This window comes from Macrotis lagotis, chromosome 1 (genome assembly GCF_037893015.1).
Source record: "Macrotis lagotis isolate mMagLag1 chromosome 1, bilby.v1.9.chrom.fasta, whole genome shotgun sequence".
NCBI classification, from domain to species: Eukaryota; Metazoa; Chordata; class Mammalia; order Peramelemorphia; family Peramelidae; genus Macrotis; species Macrotis lagotis.
Genome location: NC_133658.1, coordinates 502,392,354 through 502,411,268, shown reverse-complemented (window position 1 = coordinate 502,411,268; position 18,915 = coordinate 502,392,354). Strand labels below are relative to the sequence as shown.

At 36.2% G+C, this 18,915-nt stretch overlaps 1 pseudogene; it reads left to right on the top strand.

Annotated features, from left to right (window-relative positions):
• The first annotated feature begins 16,899 nt into the window (after positions 1-16,899).
• Positions 16,900-17,470, top strand: LOC141520669 (translationally-controlled tumor protein homolog pseudogene; annotated as a pseudogene).
• Positions 17,471-18,915: the final 1,445 nt, after the last annotated feature.

The following is an 18,915-nucleotide window of genomic DNA, read 5'->3' as shown; positions in this document are numbered from 1 at the left end:
TTGTAATAGAACCAGTATTACTATTAGTATTTTGCTGTTTACTCTTGCTTTCTCTTAATCTATATTTTATTCAAAGCAATGGGGTATTGAGATTTGGGAATTTTTTTTAACTTACTCTTTTTTTCAATTTTTCCAATTTTTTGAGAGATATTTTTCCTGTAATGTTTTTTCTTCTTATCATTTGTTTTTGTTGGTGTTTTACTTTAATAGACATACTTTTCCCATTTTGAGCTGATAAAGGGACATTATATTAAGTCATGATCATTCACTAAAATTTACTACTAGATTCAAAATCTTACACTTCAAATCTTTAAGTGCATATCCTCCCACAACGGAAAATGATTGGAATAGATCTACAAATCGATATATATACATACACATACATATGAGAATGCACACACATTAAGATGTAAAATGCTAATACCTTTCTAGCAACTTAGCATAGAAAAAAATCATTTTATTTATTTATTCTTATTTTGTACAAATAATGTTTTTATATATTACTAAAATATTCTTCTTTAAGAGTAAACATAATACCCCCTACCCCCAAGAAAATATAGATCCACATAAGCGATAAAGTAAAGGGGAGAGAAAAAAATTAAAATTAAAATTAAAAAAATAATAATAATAATGATTATAGGTATGGCCAGGTGGCACAGTAGATGGAGCACCAGCCCTGGAGCCAGGAGCACCCGAGCCCAAATCTGGCCCCAGATTCCCAACAATCACCCAGCTGTGTGACCCCATGCAAGCCACCCCAACCCCATTTCCCTACAAAAACCAAAAAAAAAAAAAAGACCGAAAATAAAATAAAATAGTAATAATAATAATAGTAAGGGCAGCTGGGTGGCAGACAGATCACTGGCCCTTGAGCCAGGAGCACCCAGGTCCAAATCCGGCCTCAGACACCCAACAGTCTCCCAGCTGTGCGGCCCCAGGCAGGCCACCCAGTCCCATTTGCCCTACAACACCTCCCAGAAAATAATGATAATAATAATAATAATAATTATAATAATAATAATAATAATAATAATAATAATAATAAATGTGCTTCAGTCTGTGTTCCAACACCACCAGCTTGTTGTGGGTGGATCACACTCTTTAGGATAAGTCCATCACAAAAGTTACTTCCATATTTTTCCACCATTGCCATTGCTGATCACAACTCCCTCCATTCATACTTCTCTACTACCATGAACTATATTTTATCTCTCCTTTCACTCTGTCTCTGCTGTAGGGTAATTGAGTGGCGCAGCAGACAGATCCCCGGCCCTGGGGCCAAGCGGTCATGAGCCCCCCTACCACCCCTTACCCAGCATCCACCCAACCCTATGGTCCTGGACAGGCCATCCAATCCCAGTCCCTTGCAAGAAGTAAAAAAGAAAATGTATTATATCTGACCACTCTCCCCCCATGGTCTATCCTCTCCTCTATCACTCACATTCCCTGCCTCCCCCTGTCCCCCCTTCTGTCCTTCTTACTACAGATGTCTATACCCCATTGAGTATATATGCTGTTTCCTCTCCTAGCCACCTCTGATGAGAGTGAAGATTCCCTCATTCCTCCTTGCCTTCCCCCTTCCATATCATTGCAATAGCTCATTGTAATAAAGAAAAATCTTACTATATGAAATATCTTAGCCTATTCCTCCTCTCCTTTTTCTTTCTCCCATTACATTTCCCTTTTCTCCATTGACTCCATTTTTACACCACAATATATCTTCAAATTCAGTTTTCTCCTGTGCTTCATCTATAAAAGCTCCTTCTACCTGCTCTATTAACTGAGAAGGTTCATATGAGTATTATCAGTATCATTTTTCTATGCAGGAATACCTGCAGTTCATCATCATTCAGTCCCCCATATTTTCCTCTTCTCCTCAACTCTCCATGCTTCACCTGAGTCCTATATTTGAAGATCAAACCTTCTGTTTAGCTCTGGCCATTCCAACAGGAACATTTGAAATTCCCCTGGTTCATTGAAAGTCCATCTTTTTCCCTGGAAGAGGATGTTCAGTTTTGCTGGGTAGTTGATTCTCGGTTGCATTCTATTCCAAGCCCTATGAGCTTTTAATGTAATTGCTGCTAAGTCCTGTGTGATCCTGACTGCAGCTCCACAATATCTGAATTGTGTCCTTCTGACTGCTCGTAATATTTTCTCTTTGACTTGGGAGTTCTGGAACTTGGCTATAATATTCCTGGGTTTTTTTTTTTAGATCTCTTTCTCAGGGAGATCGGTGGATTCTCTCCATTTCTATTTTGCCCTCTGCTTCTAGGATATCAGGGCAATTTTCTTGTAATAATTCTTTGAAAATGATGCCAAACCTCTTTTCCTGGTCATGATTTTCAGGTATTCCAATAATTTTTAAATTATCTTTCTTAAATTTTTTTCTATATCTGTTGTTTTTTGAATGAGATGTTTCACATTTTCTTCTAATTTTTCATTCTTTTGTTTTTGAAGTATTGAGTCCTGATTTCTCATAAAATCAGCAATCTCCCTGAGTTCTATTCTTTGTCTGAAGCATGTTTTCCTCAGAGAGCTTTCTTATCTCCTTTTCCATCTGGCCAGTTCTGCTTTTTAAAGCATTCTTCTCCTCCTTCCTTTTTGAATTGTTTTATCCATTTGACCTATGCTGGTTTTTAACATGTTATTTTCTTCAGCATTTTTTTGGATCTCCTTTACTAAGCTGCTGACTTCATTTTCATGTTTTTTTCTTGCATCTCTCTCATTTCTTTTCCCAATTTTTCCTCTATCTCCCTCACTTAATTTTCAAAGTCTTTTTTGAGCTCTGTCATGGCCTGAGCCCAATTTCTGGTTTTTTTTTTTGGAGTCTTTAGATGCAGGAGCTTGTGCTTCCTCATCTTCAGATTGAGTGTTTTGATCCTTCTTGGGATCATAGACAAAGTATTTCTCAATGGTGTTCCTCTTTTTTTTCTCTGCTTACTCATTTCCCCAGCCTGTGCCTGATTTGGGGATACCCCCACAAAGATCTCCATGTGTGAGGCTCTGTCTTCCCTCCTGGTCTGCCCCTCTGCCACAGGGCTGAGGTGGGGGGGCCGCTGCTGTTCTAAGGGGGGCCTAGACTGCGATCAGGATCTGAATGTGGTCAGAGCCCCAAAGTCCTGTTCCAGGGACAGAGTACAGAGCTGAGCAGTCTCTCTTCACTCCCCTCCCTAGGCTCAGCACTCATGCCCTGGGGACTCCTGCTTTTGGGTTCTGCCTGCTTCTGGTTCCTGGATCTGGGCTACTCACTGTGTGCCCTGAGGGCTGGGCTTCACTGTTCACTCTGGCAGAGGTTCCCCACCCCCGTTCCCCCAAGTTGTGCCTGGTGCTTCCCCAGGTGTATATCAGGAAACTGCCCCCCCCCAACTGCATCTCCCAGTGTCCTGGGGCTGCCTCAGGGAGGCTGAAATTCCTTTGCTCTGATGGGCCACCCCTCTGGTGGGCCACTCCTCTGACCCTGTGGAGCCAAGCCTTTCCGCTCTTTTCCAGGTTACTTTTTCCAGGTTGCCTCACTGGATCCTTCTTCTGTGGCTTCTGTCTCCCAAAAATGTAGTTAGAGTCCTTGATTTATAAGTTTTGCTCCAGAGCAACTAAGAGACGTTCCTCTGCTGTTGCCATCTTGGCTCCGCCTTCTTGAAAAATCTTTTTAAAAAATGCTTTTTACCAAAAAAATGCTCTTTAGAAAACAAATTAACTTTTTAAAATATCAGTTAAACAGGACTAGGAGAAAAGATATCCTATAAATATTATTCCTTTCAAAATTATTAAGATCTCTTTGCCTGCAATTACAGAACAATTGTTTCTGTTATCTTACTAGATATTCAATACTGGAATAGAAGCTGTAGTTCCTTCTAATTTGGCTACTTTTATAAGCTGCATAGTCTATATCTACATGATGTAGATCTATGGCATTAAACTTAAATAGAAATGGATTCCAGGCAACATGTTGACTTAAAAATCATAAATTAACATTATCTATGCTATTTAATGTGTTAAAGATTTCTCAATTATATTTTAATCTGGTTCAGGAATGCTAGGGAGTCTTGTTAGTCACTTTCCAAGTCAGAAGTTTGCCACCAATGATATAGATAAAATCAATAATTTTATGGCAATATAGTGGGGGAAAAAACTGCCTCCAGCCTTTGTGATGAAGGGAGAGGATTTTGGTAAAATATTCCATCTACTATGTAGCCTTCAACCTTCCTTGAAGAGAGACAAAAGATCTTTCCAACAAGTTCCAGGTTCATCTTGTGCCCTGGCTTTATTTGGTCTTACAACTTAAGTTAAAGTAAAGACTTAGGTTCAGGGATTCACAGGAAATTATTAGTAGGATGCTAGTACAAAGGTTTTACTACAATGTGGCTCAGCAAATAGGAAGAAAACAATGACTTGGCTATTCTAAATAATAAAATGATCTAAGACAATGCCAAAGGACTCATGTGAAAAATGCTATCTACTATATGGAAATTTATTCAGCCTGAAGGAAAGGGAATTGTGTTGGGGAGAGTATCTGCTCAAAGTTAGGTTCAGTTGGAGAATTTTTATTCCCTAAAAATGGACTTAAGGAAAACAGGTAATCAATCCCACATTGGGAGGGGATATTTTTAATCACATCCAGATGTAGTGTAGAAATTCTTGGAATCACTTATGAACCCTGGTTTAAGTATGATTTGAGTAGGGGGAGTTTCTTTATCAGGACCAGAAACTGAATGAGGGTTTGAGTTGGCTAACTGAAGGAGCAGTAAAGGAATGACTCAGACAATGTTTTGACCATTCAGAAGTTATAAATATTAACTACTTAACTCAGGCTTAACATAGGTCAGAACAGTGGAAGGTACAAAAACTGTACAAACTGTACAAACCCTTTGGAACTGAAAATATATTTAAATTCTTTCCTGAATGATAAGTGAATTTTTCCTAGTAATATCCTCTCCATTACAGTCATTATGAACCATCGACAAGCAACATTCAAACCTTATTCCTTGACTACAAATATTTTATTGCCATTTTCTTGAATTTACTTTCCCTCAAATGTCTTAATTTAAAGCTACCACTTTCTCCACCCTGCCCCCTGCTTCAAAGGCAACAAATTTGCTTTCATCTTTTAAAAAAATTATATATATATATATAGATAGATAGATATAGATATAGATATAGATTTCATTTTCCCCCAATTATATGTGAAAAATAATTTTAACATTATTTTACATTTTGAGTTACAAATTCCATCACTCTCTCCCTCCTAATAACATATAATTTAAATATGTGCCATCACATAAAACATATTTCCATATTAATCATGTTGTACTAGAAAACTCTAATAAAAAGAAAGAAAGTGAAAAAATGGTATGCTTTGGCCTGTAATCAAACTCCATCAGTTCTTTCCATGGATATAGATAGCATTTTCTAATGTGTCCTTTGGCATTGCCTTAGATCATTTTATTGCTAAGAATACCTAAGCCATTCACAGTTGTTCTTCATATATTATAGTTGTTATTGTGTTCACAGTTCTGATTTTGCTCTCTCTTTCCAGTTTTTTTCTGAAATCATCCTGCTCATCATTTTTCAACATTCATTTTTTTTTAATTTTTGTAAGGCAGTGGGGTTAAATGACTTGCCCAAGGTCACACAGCTAGGTAATTATTAAGTGTCTGAGGTCAGATTTGAACTGAGGTCCTCCTGACTCCAGGGCTGGTGCTCTATCCACTGTGCCACCTAGCTGCCCTGCTCATCATTTTTTTATAGCATAATAATATTCCGTAATAATCATGTACAATTTGTTCAGCCAGTCCCTAACTGATGGCTATCCCCTCAATTTCCTTTTCCTAGCCACCAAAAAAATGAGCTGCTAAAATGTTTTTGTACAAATAGATCTAGTAGTGGTATTTCTGGATCAAAGGGTATGTACAGTTTTATAGCCCTTTAGGCATAGTTCCAACTTGCTCTGAAGAATTGTTAGATCAGTTCACAGCTCTGCCAATAATACATTAGTTTCTCAATTTTGTTACATCCTCTCCAACATAAATAATTTTCCTTTTCCATTATAACTAGCCATCCTCATAGGTGTGAGATGATGTCTGAGTTTTTTTATTTGCATTTCTCTAATCAATAGTGATTTTAAATATTTTTATATGATTATGATTTTTTTGGTTAATATGACTTCATTTACACATTACTAAAATATTCCTGTTTAAGAGTAAACAATATACACCCTCCCCCTCCACAAAAATATAGAATCTCATGAGAAATAAAGTAAAAGAAAGAGAAAAAAAATGTGTTTCAGTCTGTGTTCTGATACCATCAACTCTGTCTTGGGTGGATCACATCCTTTCTAATAAGTTCATCACAGAAATTACTTCCATATTTTCCCACAATTGCTGTTGCTGATTGTAATTCCCTCCATCCATTCCTCCCCACTACCATATATTATATTTTCTCTCTCCTTTCTCTCTGTCCCTCTTCTAAAATTTGCTGTAGGGTAACTGAGTGGCACAGTGGACAAAGCAGTAGCCCTAGGGCCAAGAGGCCCCAAGTCCACATCCCACCCCAGACCCAGCAACCACCCAGTCCCATGGCCTGGACAGACCACCCAATCCAAGCACCTTGAAAAAAAGTAAAAAAGAAGATGTGTTATATCTGACTATTCTCTCCTATGATCTACCCTCTCCTCTTTCACCCACATCCCCGCTCTTCCACCTTTCCCCTTTCTCTCCTTTTTACTCTAGATGTCTTTTCCCTACTGAGTGTGTTTGCTGTTTCCTCTCTGAGCCATTTCTGATTCATTCCCCCTTGCCTTCTGCCCTTCCATATCATTGCAAAAGCTCATTGCAAAAATATATATATTTATCTTTTATATGAAACATCTTAGCCTATTCCACCTCTCCTTTCTCTTACTCCCTGTACATTTCCCTTCTAGCCATTGACTCCATTTTTACAATATATCTTCAAATTCAGCTCTCTCTTGTGCTTCATCTATAAAAGCTCCTTCTACCTGCTCTATTAAATGTGACAGTTCAAATGAGTATTATCATTATCATTTTTCTATGCAAGAATACATGCAGTTCATCATCTTTAAGTCCCTCATAATTTACCCTTCTCCTCCACTCTCTATGCTTCACCTGAGTCCTGTACTTGAAGGTCAAACTTTCTGTTCAGCTCTGGTCATTTTAACAAGAACATTTGAAATCCCCCCGTTTCATTGAAACTCCATCTTTTCCCCTGGAAGAGGATGTTCAGTTTTGCTGGCTAGTGGATTCTCGGTTTCATTCCAAGCTCTTTTGCCTTCTGGAATATTATATTCCAAGCCCTACAAACTCTTAATGTAGATGCTACTAAATGCTGGGTAATCCTGACTGTAGCTCCACAATATTTGAATTGTGTCTTTCTGGCTGCTTGTAATATTTTCTCTTTGACTTGGGGGTTCTGGAACTTGGCTATAATATTCCTGGGGGTTGTTTTTTTGGATCTCTTTCAGTAGGAGATCAGTGGATTCTCTCAATTTCTATTTAGGGCAACTTTCCTGTAGAAATTCTTTAAAAATGAGGTCAAGGATCTTTTCTTGATTGTGATCAATAATTTTTAAATCATCTTTCCTGGATCTGTTTCCCAGATCAGTTGTTTTTTTAATGACATATTTCACATTTTCTTCTAGTTTTTCATTCTTTTGGTGTTGAATTATTGTGTCTTAATTTCTCATAAAGTCATCAGCTTCCTTTAGCTTCATTCTACATCTGAAGGATTTTTTTTCTTCAGAGAGCTTTCTTATCTTCTTTTCCATCTGGCCAATTCTGTTTTTTAAAGCATTCTTCTCAATAACTTTTTGAACTGTCTTATCCATTTGACCTAAGATGGTTTTTAACATTATTTTCTTCAGCATTTTTTTGGATCTCCTTGACTAAGCTGCTGACTTCATTTTCATGTTTTTCCTGCATCTATCTCATGTCTTTTCTCATTTTTCTTCTATCTCCCTTAGTTGATTTTCAAAATCTTTTTTTGAGTTTTGTCATAGCCTGAACCCAACTTCCATTTTTCTTAGAGTCTTTAGACTCAGAAGCTTGTACTTCCTCATCTTCAGATTGAGTATTTTGATCTTCCTTAGGATCATAGACAAAGTATTTTTCAACGGGTCAGCTTCCTTTTTTTTTCTGTTTACTCATTTCCCTAGCCTGTGCCTGGTTTTGGGGTGCTTCCTGAGCTTTTGAGTTTTATTGGGACACCCCCACAAGGACCTCAGTATGTGTGGCTCTGACTGCTCTCCTGGTCTGTGAATGACCACAAGCTCACCCTTCTGCCATGGAGCTGGAGGGTGGGGTGGGGTCCCTGTTCTATGGGGGGCCTAGATTGTGATTAGGATCTGAATGTGATCAGAGCCCCAGAGTCCTGTTCCAGGGACCGAGCACAGACTTCGGAATTCTCCCTCCACTCCCTTTCCTTTGGTGGGCTAAGCTCTCAGGGCACAGCTGCCTAGAGGTTCCTGCATGCCAGTTCCATGAGCCTGCTTCCATTTCCTGGATCTGGGTGTGCTGAGTGCCATGGCCATTCTGAGCACCACAAGGAGACTTTGTGCTCTCTCTAGCAGAGGTCTCCTTGCTGATCTTCAAAATTGTGCTTTGTGTTCCCTGGGGTGCAGGTCAGGAAACTGCTTCTGCTGCCGGGAGCCATGGCTTCCAGGTACCCTGGAGCTGTTCCCCAGAGGCCGAACATTCTTCCCTCTGGTGGGTCACCCCTCTAACCCCATGGAACAGAGTTTTCCCACTATTTTCCAGGTTACCTTGGGCTGGAGAATTGCTTCACTAGATCTTTCTGTGGGTTTTGTCTCTCAAAAATTTAGAGTCATAATTTCAAGATTTTTGAAATATTTTGGAGAGAGTACCTAGAAGAGGCTCTTCTCCCGCTGCCATTTTGGTTCCCCAACTTGATTATGATTTTTTTTTTGTCTGAAAACTATCTGTTCATATCCTTTGACCATTAATCAATTGGGGAATGACTTGGATTCTTTTAAATTTGACTCAGTTCTTTATTTGATATGTTACAAATAATTTATATAGATTATAATGTATTTGTATATCTATAGATTTGATAGATTAATAAAACCATGACTTTTTTTGGAAAATCAAAAGAAAAACTCTAATGATTTGTCATTTCTTTCTTCAGATCATTTTACTGATGAAGAAACTGAATTTCTTTTTAATCAGAGATACTTGCTGTAAACTTTTCTCCAGTTTTCTGTTATACTTCTAATTTTGTTTGCATTGAGTTTATGTTATGTAAAACCTTTTAATTTAATATAATCAAAATTATCTATTTTTCATATCATAATACTCTCTTTCTCTGGTTTGGTCCTAAATTCTTCCCTTATTCACAGATCTGACAGGTCAACTATTCCATTCTCCCCTAATAGTTTGTGGTATTACCCTTTATGTCTAAATCATATACCCATTTTGATCTTATTTTGAAATACAATGTGATATGGATAAGTAATATCTGCCATATTCTTTTCTAGTTTTCCTAGCAGTTATTGTTAAATAGTAAATTCTTGTCCACAATGCTGGGGTCTATGGGTTTACTGAACAATAAACTTACTATAGTTAATTATGTGTATTATGTACCTACTGTATTACATTGATCCACCATTTTATTTCCTAACCAGTACCAGATTATTTTGATGATTAATGCTTTATAATGTAATTTGAAGTTTGGTATAAGTAGGTCACCTTCCTTCACATATTTTCATTGATTCCCTTGATGTTCTTGATGTTTTGTTCTTTCAGATGAACTTAGTTATTGTTTTTCTAGCTCTATAAAAATAATTTCCGGTAGTTTGGTTAGTATGGCAATACGTAAGAAGATTAATTTGATAGGATTGTCATTTTTATTGAATTGTCTCAACCTACTCATGAGAAATGAATATTTTTCCAAATTTTAAGTCTGATTTTGTGCTTTGTAAATTGTACTTCTAATTATGTTTGTAAAGTTCCTTAGTTTGTCTTGTTAGGTAAATCTGCTTTCATCTTAAGTCTTTTCCTTTCATATTTCTTCCATCTTCTGAATCTCACTGAAACTTTCCTTCATACTGGTGACACAGTCTCTCTGACTGCACTTTCCAGGAATGATTGCATCTTCACTAATTCTCTTCATTCCAAGTGGGAGAGTTGGAATATTCCTTGATCCCAAAAGCCACTTCCACATTCTGTCTGTACCACTATCACTCAGGAGTCTCTGCTCTATCACTCATTCAAAAGTCTGAAAGGTATTGTCTACTACTTTGCAGGACACTCTCTAAAGAATTCAGTGCTAGACTCACAGTGTCTCTCCTTTGCAACTCTTGCCTTGCATTAGAGGATTTCAATTTACATGGATAGATGATAGACTAGATAGATAGATAGATAGATAGATAGATAGATAGTACTTCCTCAAGCACCTAAGCTCACAGTTCCTCAATTTGCTAATTTCACTTAATCTACTCTTCCATTTAACCTCAACCACACACAAAAATGGCCAAGCCCCTTATCTTACCACTATCTACAAATGTTCTACTGTCATGTTTCTGAATTCTGAAATTCCCTTATTTTTTGTAAACCTATCTCTTCTGCCTTACTTTCCCAAATCCTGTTCCTTGTTCACACTGTGAACTCTAATCCCTCAACTCTCTCAGATCATTTTCTCAACTCTTTTCTCCCCATTTTGACCCCTGAGTGAACCAGTTCAACTCTCTGCTTGCATCCCTTGGTCTATCCAAGTCTCAAATTTGAATCAGTCTCACTATACTTTATCTTCACTCCATTACATGAATGCACTATAATTTCTGCCACATAACTTCATTGCTGCAAGACAATTCTTTTATACTTCCCTAATTATCTCACTATCCCATTCACAGCAGTCTTTCAATCACTTTTTTCCCTCCTTAAATTTATTGATTGCACTCCCTCCCCATCAGCTAAGAATCTTGCCTCATGAAAAAAAATGAGGCAATCTCTGAGAATTTCCTTTTCTCTCCTCTTCATATGATGCAGAAGTTTTCAATCATTATCGGCTCCTTCATTCATGCCTTACATGAAAAATTAACCATTTTGAATCTCTTTGTTACCCAAGTTATTCCATTTTATCTCTAGTAGATTGCTCCTTCTATCATTCCCACTCTCTTATTTTCATTCTCTATCAGCTACTTTCCTTTTTCCAATAAAAATGCCCATGCCTCTCCCATCATTAAAAAAAAAAAGCTTGTTTCATTCATCCACCTATTCCGGCTGTCTATTCTTTCCTTTTTTGTGCTAATAGTTGCAATATGTACTGCCTTTTCTTTTCCCCTTACTTTCTTCTAAACCATTTTTTTCCTTTTTAAGTTACATTTTAATTTTTTCATTCATCAAAAATTTGCCTTCTCTCCTTCCCCCTTTACCTCCTGCACTCTAAACAATGAAATTAAAAATTATATAGTCAAATAAAATAACCTCTTATATTGGTCATCCAAAAAACCTTATGTCTCATTGTGTACTCTAAGTCCTTCTTGCTGAGTCCTTCACTTTGCTATCATGAGATGAGTATCATCTTTTACCATTAGATAGACTGATCATTCATTGATTTTTCAAAGTTACTTATTTTTATCATTTTGCTATCATTGGACAAATTATTCACTAATTTGTATATATAAATTAGTTAGACATTCCTCACTTATTGTATATCCTTAGAGTTTGTTTTGCTTAAGAATAAGCTTTCCTTTAATCTACCTTTGATATGATTTCCCCTTCTCTTCTTTTCCTATTTCCCTGTTGAGTGAAATGTATTTATGTCATATAAATTGTATATCTATTTATTCTTCCCTTCTTACCTGTGCAACCTGTTTATGAGATAATTTTCTGTAATCTTCCTTTCCTCTTCTCTAGTATATTCTTCTTTCCCTTCCCTTTTTCTTCTAAGATAATCAAGCATGAGGGAACCATTTCCAGACCTGTATAATTAGATTCCCCCATAATCCCTAAGAATGATAGAATTTGAGGGGAACAGATATATCACCTTCCCACATTAGAAAATGAGCAGTTTAATCCTTGTTTAGAGTTCTATCATTGTTCACTCATTTTTATATTTCTCAATTCTTTTGCTATCTTCAAAGTTTCTACATAGTTCTGGTATTTTTATTCAGAATTCTTAGAAATCCACTATTAAAAATTCATTTTTCCCCAGATGAGTTATATTCTGTTTTGCTGCTTAAGTTATTCTTGATTGTGAACCCACATTCTTTACTTCTGGAATATCATATTCTAAGATCTCTGTTCTTTCATAAGAATGGCTGCGAAATTATGTATTATTCTGACTCTGGCTTCTAGGTATTTTACTTCTTTCTGTTTGACTGTTATTTTTCCTTTGACCTGGAAGCTCTGGATTTTGCCTATAATTTATTCCAGTTTTCATTTTGGAATTTCTTTCAGGAGAACAATGAACTCTTTATATTTCCACTTTGCACTCTAGTTCTAAAAGATCTGGGCAGTTTTAAGGTTTCTTTTTTTTTTTGTCTTTTGGGGAGGAGTTTATTTTCTTTATTGATTAACATTTTATTCCCCCTCCCAATTGCATATAAAAACAATTTTAGCATTCTTTGAAAAATTTTTGAATTCTAAATTCCTGCCTCTCTTTCTCCCCTCCCCTTCAAAGAGATTAGCAATTTTAGGGAGGTTGCAAATTTGTAGTTATGCAAACCATATTTCCATTTTAGTCATGTTCAAAAAGACAGACTCAAAAAAACTCAAGAAAAAAATGTTTTTTTAAAGTTTTTTTTTATTTATTTTGGATTTTACAATTTTCCCCCTAATCTTACTTCACTCACTCCACCCCCCCACAGAAGGCAGATTGTTTCCATACATTGAAATAAGTTGAATCTGATGAGAGAGAAATCATATCCTTAAAAAAAAGAAAAATAAAGTATGAGATAGCAAAATTATGTAAGATAACTTTTAAAATTTCCTTTTCTCTCTCCTTCATATCATATGATGCAGAAGTTTTCAATCATTATCAGCTCCTTCATTCACGTCTTACATGAAAAATTGACCATTTTGAATCTCTTTGTTACCCTAGTTATTCCATTGGGTCTTTGTTCAAACTCCACAATTCTTTCTTTGGATACAGATGGTGTTCTCCATTGTAGATACCCCCAAAATTGTGCCTGATTGTGCACTAAAGGAATGAGCAAGTCCATTAAGGTTGATCATCACCCCCATGTTGCTTCTGGGGGCTACAATGTTCTTCTGTTTCTGCTCATCTCGCTCAGCATCAATTCATGCAAATCCTTCCAGGCTTCCCTGAATTCCTATCCCTCCTGGTTTCTAATAGAACAATAACATTCCATCACACATATATACCACAATTTTTTAAGCTATTCCCCAATTGATAGGCATCCCCTTGATTTCCAATTCTTTGCCACCACAAACAGAGCTGCTATGAATATTGTTGTACAAGTGATGCTTTTATCCTTTTTTTTCATGATCTGTTCAGGGTATTACTGGATTCAGTGGTATTACTGGATCAAAGGGTATGCACTTTTTTTTGCCTTTTGGGCATAATTCCAAATTGCTCTCCAGAAAGGTTGAATGAGTTCACAGCTTCACCATCAATGTATTAGTGTCCCAGATTTCCCACATCCCTTCCAACATTAATCATTGTCCTTTCTGGTCATATTGGCCAGTCTGAGAGGTGTGAAGTGGTACCTCAGAGATGCTTTAATTTGCATTTCTCTAATAAGTAGTGTTTTAGAGCAATTTTTCATATGATTATGGATCACTTTGATTTCCTCATTTGTAAATTGCCTTTGAACATCCTTTGACCATTTGTCAATTGGGGAATGACTTTTGTTTTTGAAAATTTGACTCAGTTATCCATATATTTTAGAAATGAGTCCTTTGTCAGAAATACTAGTTGTAAAAATTGTTTCCCAATTTAATATATTTCTTTTGATCTTGGTTACAGTGATTTTTATCTGTGCAAAATCAAAATTATCTAGTTTGTTTTTAATGATGTTCTCCATCTTTTCTTTGATCATAAACTGCTTTTCTTTCCACAGATCTCCTAGTTTGCTTATAATATTATTTTTTTATGTCTAAATCCTGTATTCATTTTGATCTTATCTTGGTATAGGGTGTGAGGTGTTGTTCTAATCCAAGTTTCTGCCATACTCACTTCCAATTTTCCCCAATGGTTTTTATAGATGAGAGAGTTTTTATTCTAGTAGCTGGAATCTTTTGGTTTATCAAACAGCAGATTACTATAATCGTTTCCTGCTATTGCACCTAGTCTGTTCTACTGATCCACCAGTCTATTTCTTAGCCAATCCCAGACAGTTTTGATGACTGGTGTTTTATAATATAATTTTAGATCTGGTAGGGCTAAGCTACCTTCTTTTGCACTTTTTTTTTCATTAAATCCCTGGAAATTCTCAACTTTTTATTTCTCCATATGAATTTACTTACATTTTTTTCTAACTCATTAAAATAATTTTTTAAAAAAATTTTGATTGGTAGGGCACTAAATAAGTAGTTTAATTTTGGTAGAATTGCCATTTTTATCATATTAGCTCAGCCTATCCATGAGCAGTTGATATTTGCCCAGTTATTTAAATATGATTTAATTTGTGTGAGAAGTGTTTTGTAATTGTTTTCAAAAAATTTCTGAGTCTACCTTGGCAGGTAGATTCCCAAGTATTTTATATTGTCTGAAGTTACTTTGAATAGGATTTCTCTTTCTAGCTCTTTCCTGCTGCATCTTGCTAGTTATATATAGAAAACTTGAGGATTTTTGAGGGTTTATTTTATATCCTGTGACTTTGCTAAAGTTGATAATTATTTTTAGTAGTTTTTTTGGATGATTTTTTCGGATTCTCTAGGTATACCATCATGTCATCTGCAATGAGTGAGAGTTTTGTCTCTTCCTTCCCAATTCTAATTCCTTCAATTTCGTTTTCTTCTCTTATTGCTGCAGCTAACATTTCTAGTACAATATTCAATAGTAGTGGTGATAATAGGCATCCTTGTTTCACTTCTGAACTTATTGGGAATGCCTCTAGCTTATTTTCATTGCACATAATGCTTGTTGATGGTTTCAGATAGATACTGCTTATTATTCTAAGGAACAATCCATTTATTCCTATGCTCTCTAGTGTTTTTAGTAGGAAAGGGTGCTGTATTTTTTGTCAAAAGCATTTTCAGCATCTATTGATATAATTATATGATTTCTGATAGGTTTGTTATTTATATAATTAATTATACTAACAGTTTTCCTAATATTGAACCATTTCTCTCAGCATCAATTCATGCAAATCCTTCCAGGCTTCCCTGAATTCCCATCCCTCCTGGTTTCTAATAGAACAATAATGTTCTATCACACACATCTACAGTTTATTAAGCCATTCCCCAAAAAGATAGACATCCCCTTGATTTCTAATTCTTTGCTACCACAACCAGAGCTGCTATGAATATTTTTGTACAAGTGATGTTTTTATCCTTTTTCTTGATCTCTTGAGGGATAAATCCTACTTGGTCATAATGTATTATCTTAGTGATATCTTGTAATTATTTTGCTAAGATTTTTGCATCTATATTCATCAGGGAGATAGGTCTATAATTTTCTTTTTCTGTTTTAACTCTTCCTAGTTTAGGCATCAGCACCATACTGGTGTCATAGAAAGAGTTGGGCAGAGTTCCATCTTCACCTATTTGTCCAAAGTGTTTATATAGAATTGGAACCAATTGCTCCTTAATTGTCTGATAGAATTCACTTGTGAATTCATTTGGCCCTAGAGATTTTTTCTTAGGGAGTTCAATAATGGCTCATTAAATTTCTTTTTCTGAGATAGGGTTATTTAGGTATTTAGTTTCCTCTTCATTTAACCTGAGTATTATATTTTTGTAAATATTCATCCTTTTCACTTAGATTATCAAATTTATTATCATAGAATTGGGCAAAATAATTCCAAATTATTATAATGAGTTAGAAAAAATGTAAGTAAATTCATATGGAGAATTTCCTCCTCATTGGTGGTGAGTTCACCTTTTTCATTTATGATACTAGCAATTTGGTTTTCTTCTTTCCTTTTTTTAAATCAAATTACCCAGAAGTTTATCAATTTTATTTGTTTTTTCCATAAAACCAACTCTTGGTTTTATTTATTAGTTCAATTTCTCCTTTAATTTTTAGAATTTCTAATTTGGCATTTAATTTGGGGATTTTAATTTGCTCTGTCTCTAATTTTTTAAGTTGCATGTTTAGTTCATTGATTTACCCTTTCTCTAATTCATTCATGCAAGCATTTAAAGATATAATATATCCCCTGACAGCTGCCTTGACTGTGTCCCATAAGTTTTGGTATGTTATTTCATTATTGTCATTATCTAGAGTGAAATAATTAATTCTTTCTATAATTTGTTGTTTTATCCAATCATTCTTTAAAATGAAATTATTTCTGGCCCAATATTGCATGTGATTTTTATTGTATTATGATCTGAGAAAGATGTATTCACTATTTCTGCCTTTCTTCAATTGAATTAGGTTTTTATGCCCTAATACATGGTCAATCTTTGTCTAAGTGCTACATCCTACAGAAAAAGAAGCATATTCCTTTCTATCCCCATTCAGTTTCCTCCATATGTCATGTCTAGGTTTTCTAACAATCTACTTACCTCTTTAACCTCCTTCTTGTTTATTTTATGATTATATTTATCTAAATTTGAGAGTGGGGCTTTTCCGCTCGCTCCCCCCACCCCCCCAGTGCCGCTCTGGCACCGAGCTCCAGGCCCACAGCCTCCACGCCACCACCACCGCTGCTGCCATCTACCCGGACCTCATCAGCCATGATGAGATGTTCTCTGACATTTACAAGATCCAGGAGATCGCAAACGGGCTGTGCCTGGAGGTGGAGGGGAAGATGGTCAGTAGGACAGAGGGTACCATTGATGATTCACTCAACAGTGGAAATGCCTCTGCTGAAGGTCTGGAGGGTGAAGGAACAGATGCCACCGTAATCACTGGAGTTGATATAGTAATAAACCATCATCTGCAAGAAACTAGTTTCACAAAAGAGTCCTACAAAAAGTACATCAAAGACTATATGAAATCAATCAAAGGCAGACTTGAAGAAAACAAGCCAGATAGAGTAAAACCTTTTATGATGGGAGCTGCAGAACAAATCAAACATATCCTTGCTAATTTTAAAAACTATTAGTTCTTCATAGGTGAAAACATGAATCCAGATGGCATGGTGGCTCTCCTGGACTTCCGTGAGGATGATGTGACCCCATATATGATTTTCTTTAAGGATGGTTTAGAAATGGAGAAACGTTAACAAATTCAGCTGATTACTGTGAATCACCTGTCATCGTAACTGGCTGCTGCTTTTTGTCATCTACAGAACCACCAGGACTTGGACAAACTTGGGCTGATGTCATCTTGAGCTTTATTCCTTTATTTTTGACCTTGATTTATTTGGAGTGGAGACATTGTTTTTAAAAACACGTCATGTAGGTTGTCTAAAATAAAATGCATTTAAACCCATTTGAGAAAAATAAATAAATCTGAGAGTGGGAAGTTGAGGTCTTTCACCAGTAGAGTTTTGCTGTTTATGTCTTCCTGTATCTCTTTCAACTTCTCCTCTGAGAATTTGGATGCTATAACATTTGGTGCATACATATTTAGTATTGAGATCACTTTACTGTCTATGGTACCTTTTAGGAGGATATAGTTTCCTTCCTTGCCTCTTTTTTTTTTTGCAAGGCAATGGAATTAATTGGCTTGCCCAAGGCCACACAGTTAAGTAATTATTAAGTGTCTGAGGCTGGATTTGAACTCAGGTACTCCTGACTCCAGGGCTAATCTGAGCCCCCTAGCTGCCCCCTTCCTTACCTCTTTTAATGATATCTATTTTTGCACCTGCCTTCTGAGATATGGATTGCTACTCCTGCTTTTTTCTCTTCAACTGAAGCAAAATATATTGTGCTTCAACCTTTTACCTTTATTCTATATGTATCTCTCTGCTTTAAATGAGTTTCTTGTAAGCAGCATATTATAGGATTCTGATTTTTAATTCACTCTGCTATTCATTTACATATTAAGGGAGAGTTCATCCCATTCACATTCAAAGTTATAATTACTAATTCTTTATTGCCCTCCATGCTATCTTCTCTCTGTACTTTTCCTCATTTTTCACTTTTTCCATATTCCCCAGTATTTTGTTTCTGAATACCACCACCTTCAGTGTGTTTGCCCTCCTATATTCAATCCATCTCCCCCTTTCTTTCCCCTTTCCCTTTGCCCCTTCTTCCTTCCGTTCCTTTTGTTAGTTCCCCTTTTCCCCTCCCCCTCCCCTTTTTCCCCTTTTAATACCTGAAAGATAAGATAAGTTTCTTAAGTTAACTGAGTGTATGTATGTTAACTTTAAGCCAAATCTGATGAGAGTAAGATTTAGGTGGCTCTCACCTTCTCCCTTCTTCCCCTCTATTGCAACAGGTCTTTTGTACCTCTTAATATAATGAGATTTACCCCATTCAATCTCCTTCATCCTTCCATCTCTTAGCTGTCCCCCTTTTTAAGGAGGTATTGTTTTTAAATCATTCTGAGTCACAGAAAAGTCTTGCATGTCCATCACTTCTGCTAAGTATATTTTCTAATAGAATTACAATTCTCAAGAGTAATTAGAGTGTTTCTTCCAGGTAGGGATATAGCCAGTTTCATCTTATTGGGTAGCAGGGTTTTTTTCTTTGCCCCCCCCCCCTTTTTAACATTTTAATGTGTCTCTTGAGTCTCTTGCTTGAAGTTCAAATTTTCTATTAAGCTCTGGTCTTTTCATTAGGAAAAGTTGGAAGTCTCCTATTTCATCACAATTGCATGTCTATCTTTTCCCCTGGAAGAGAAGGCTCAGTTTTGGCAGATAATGAATTC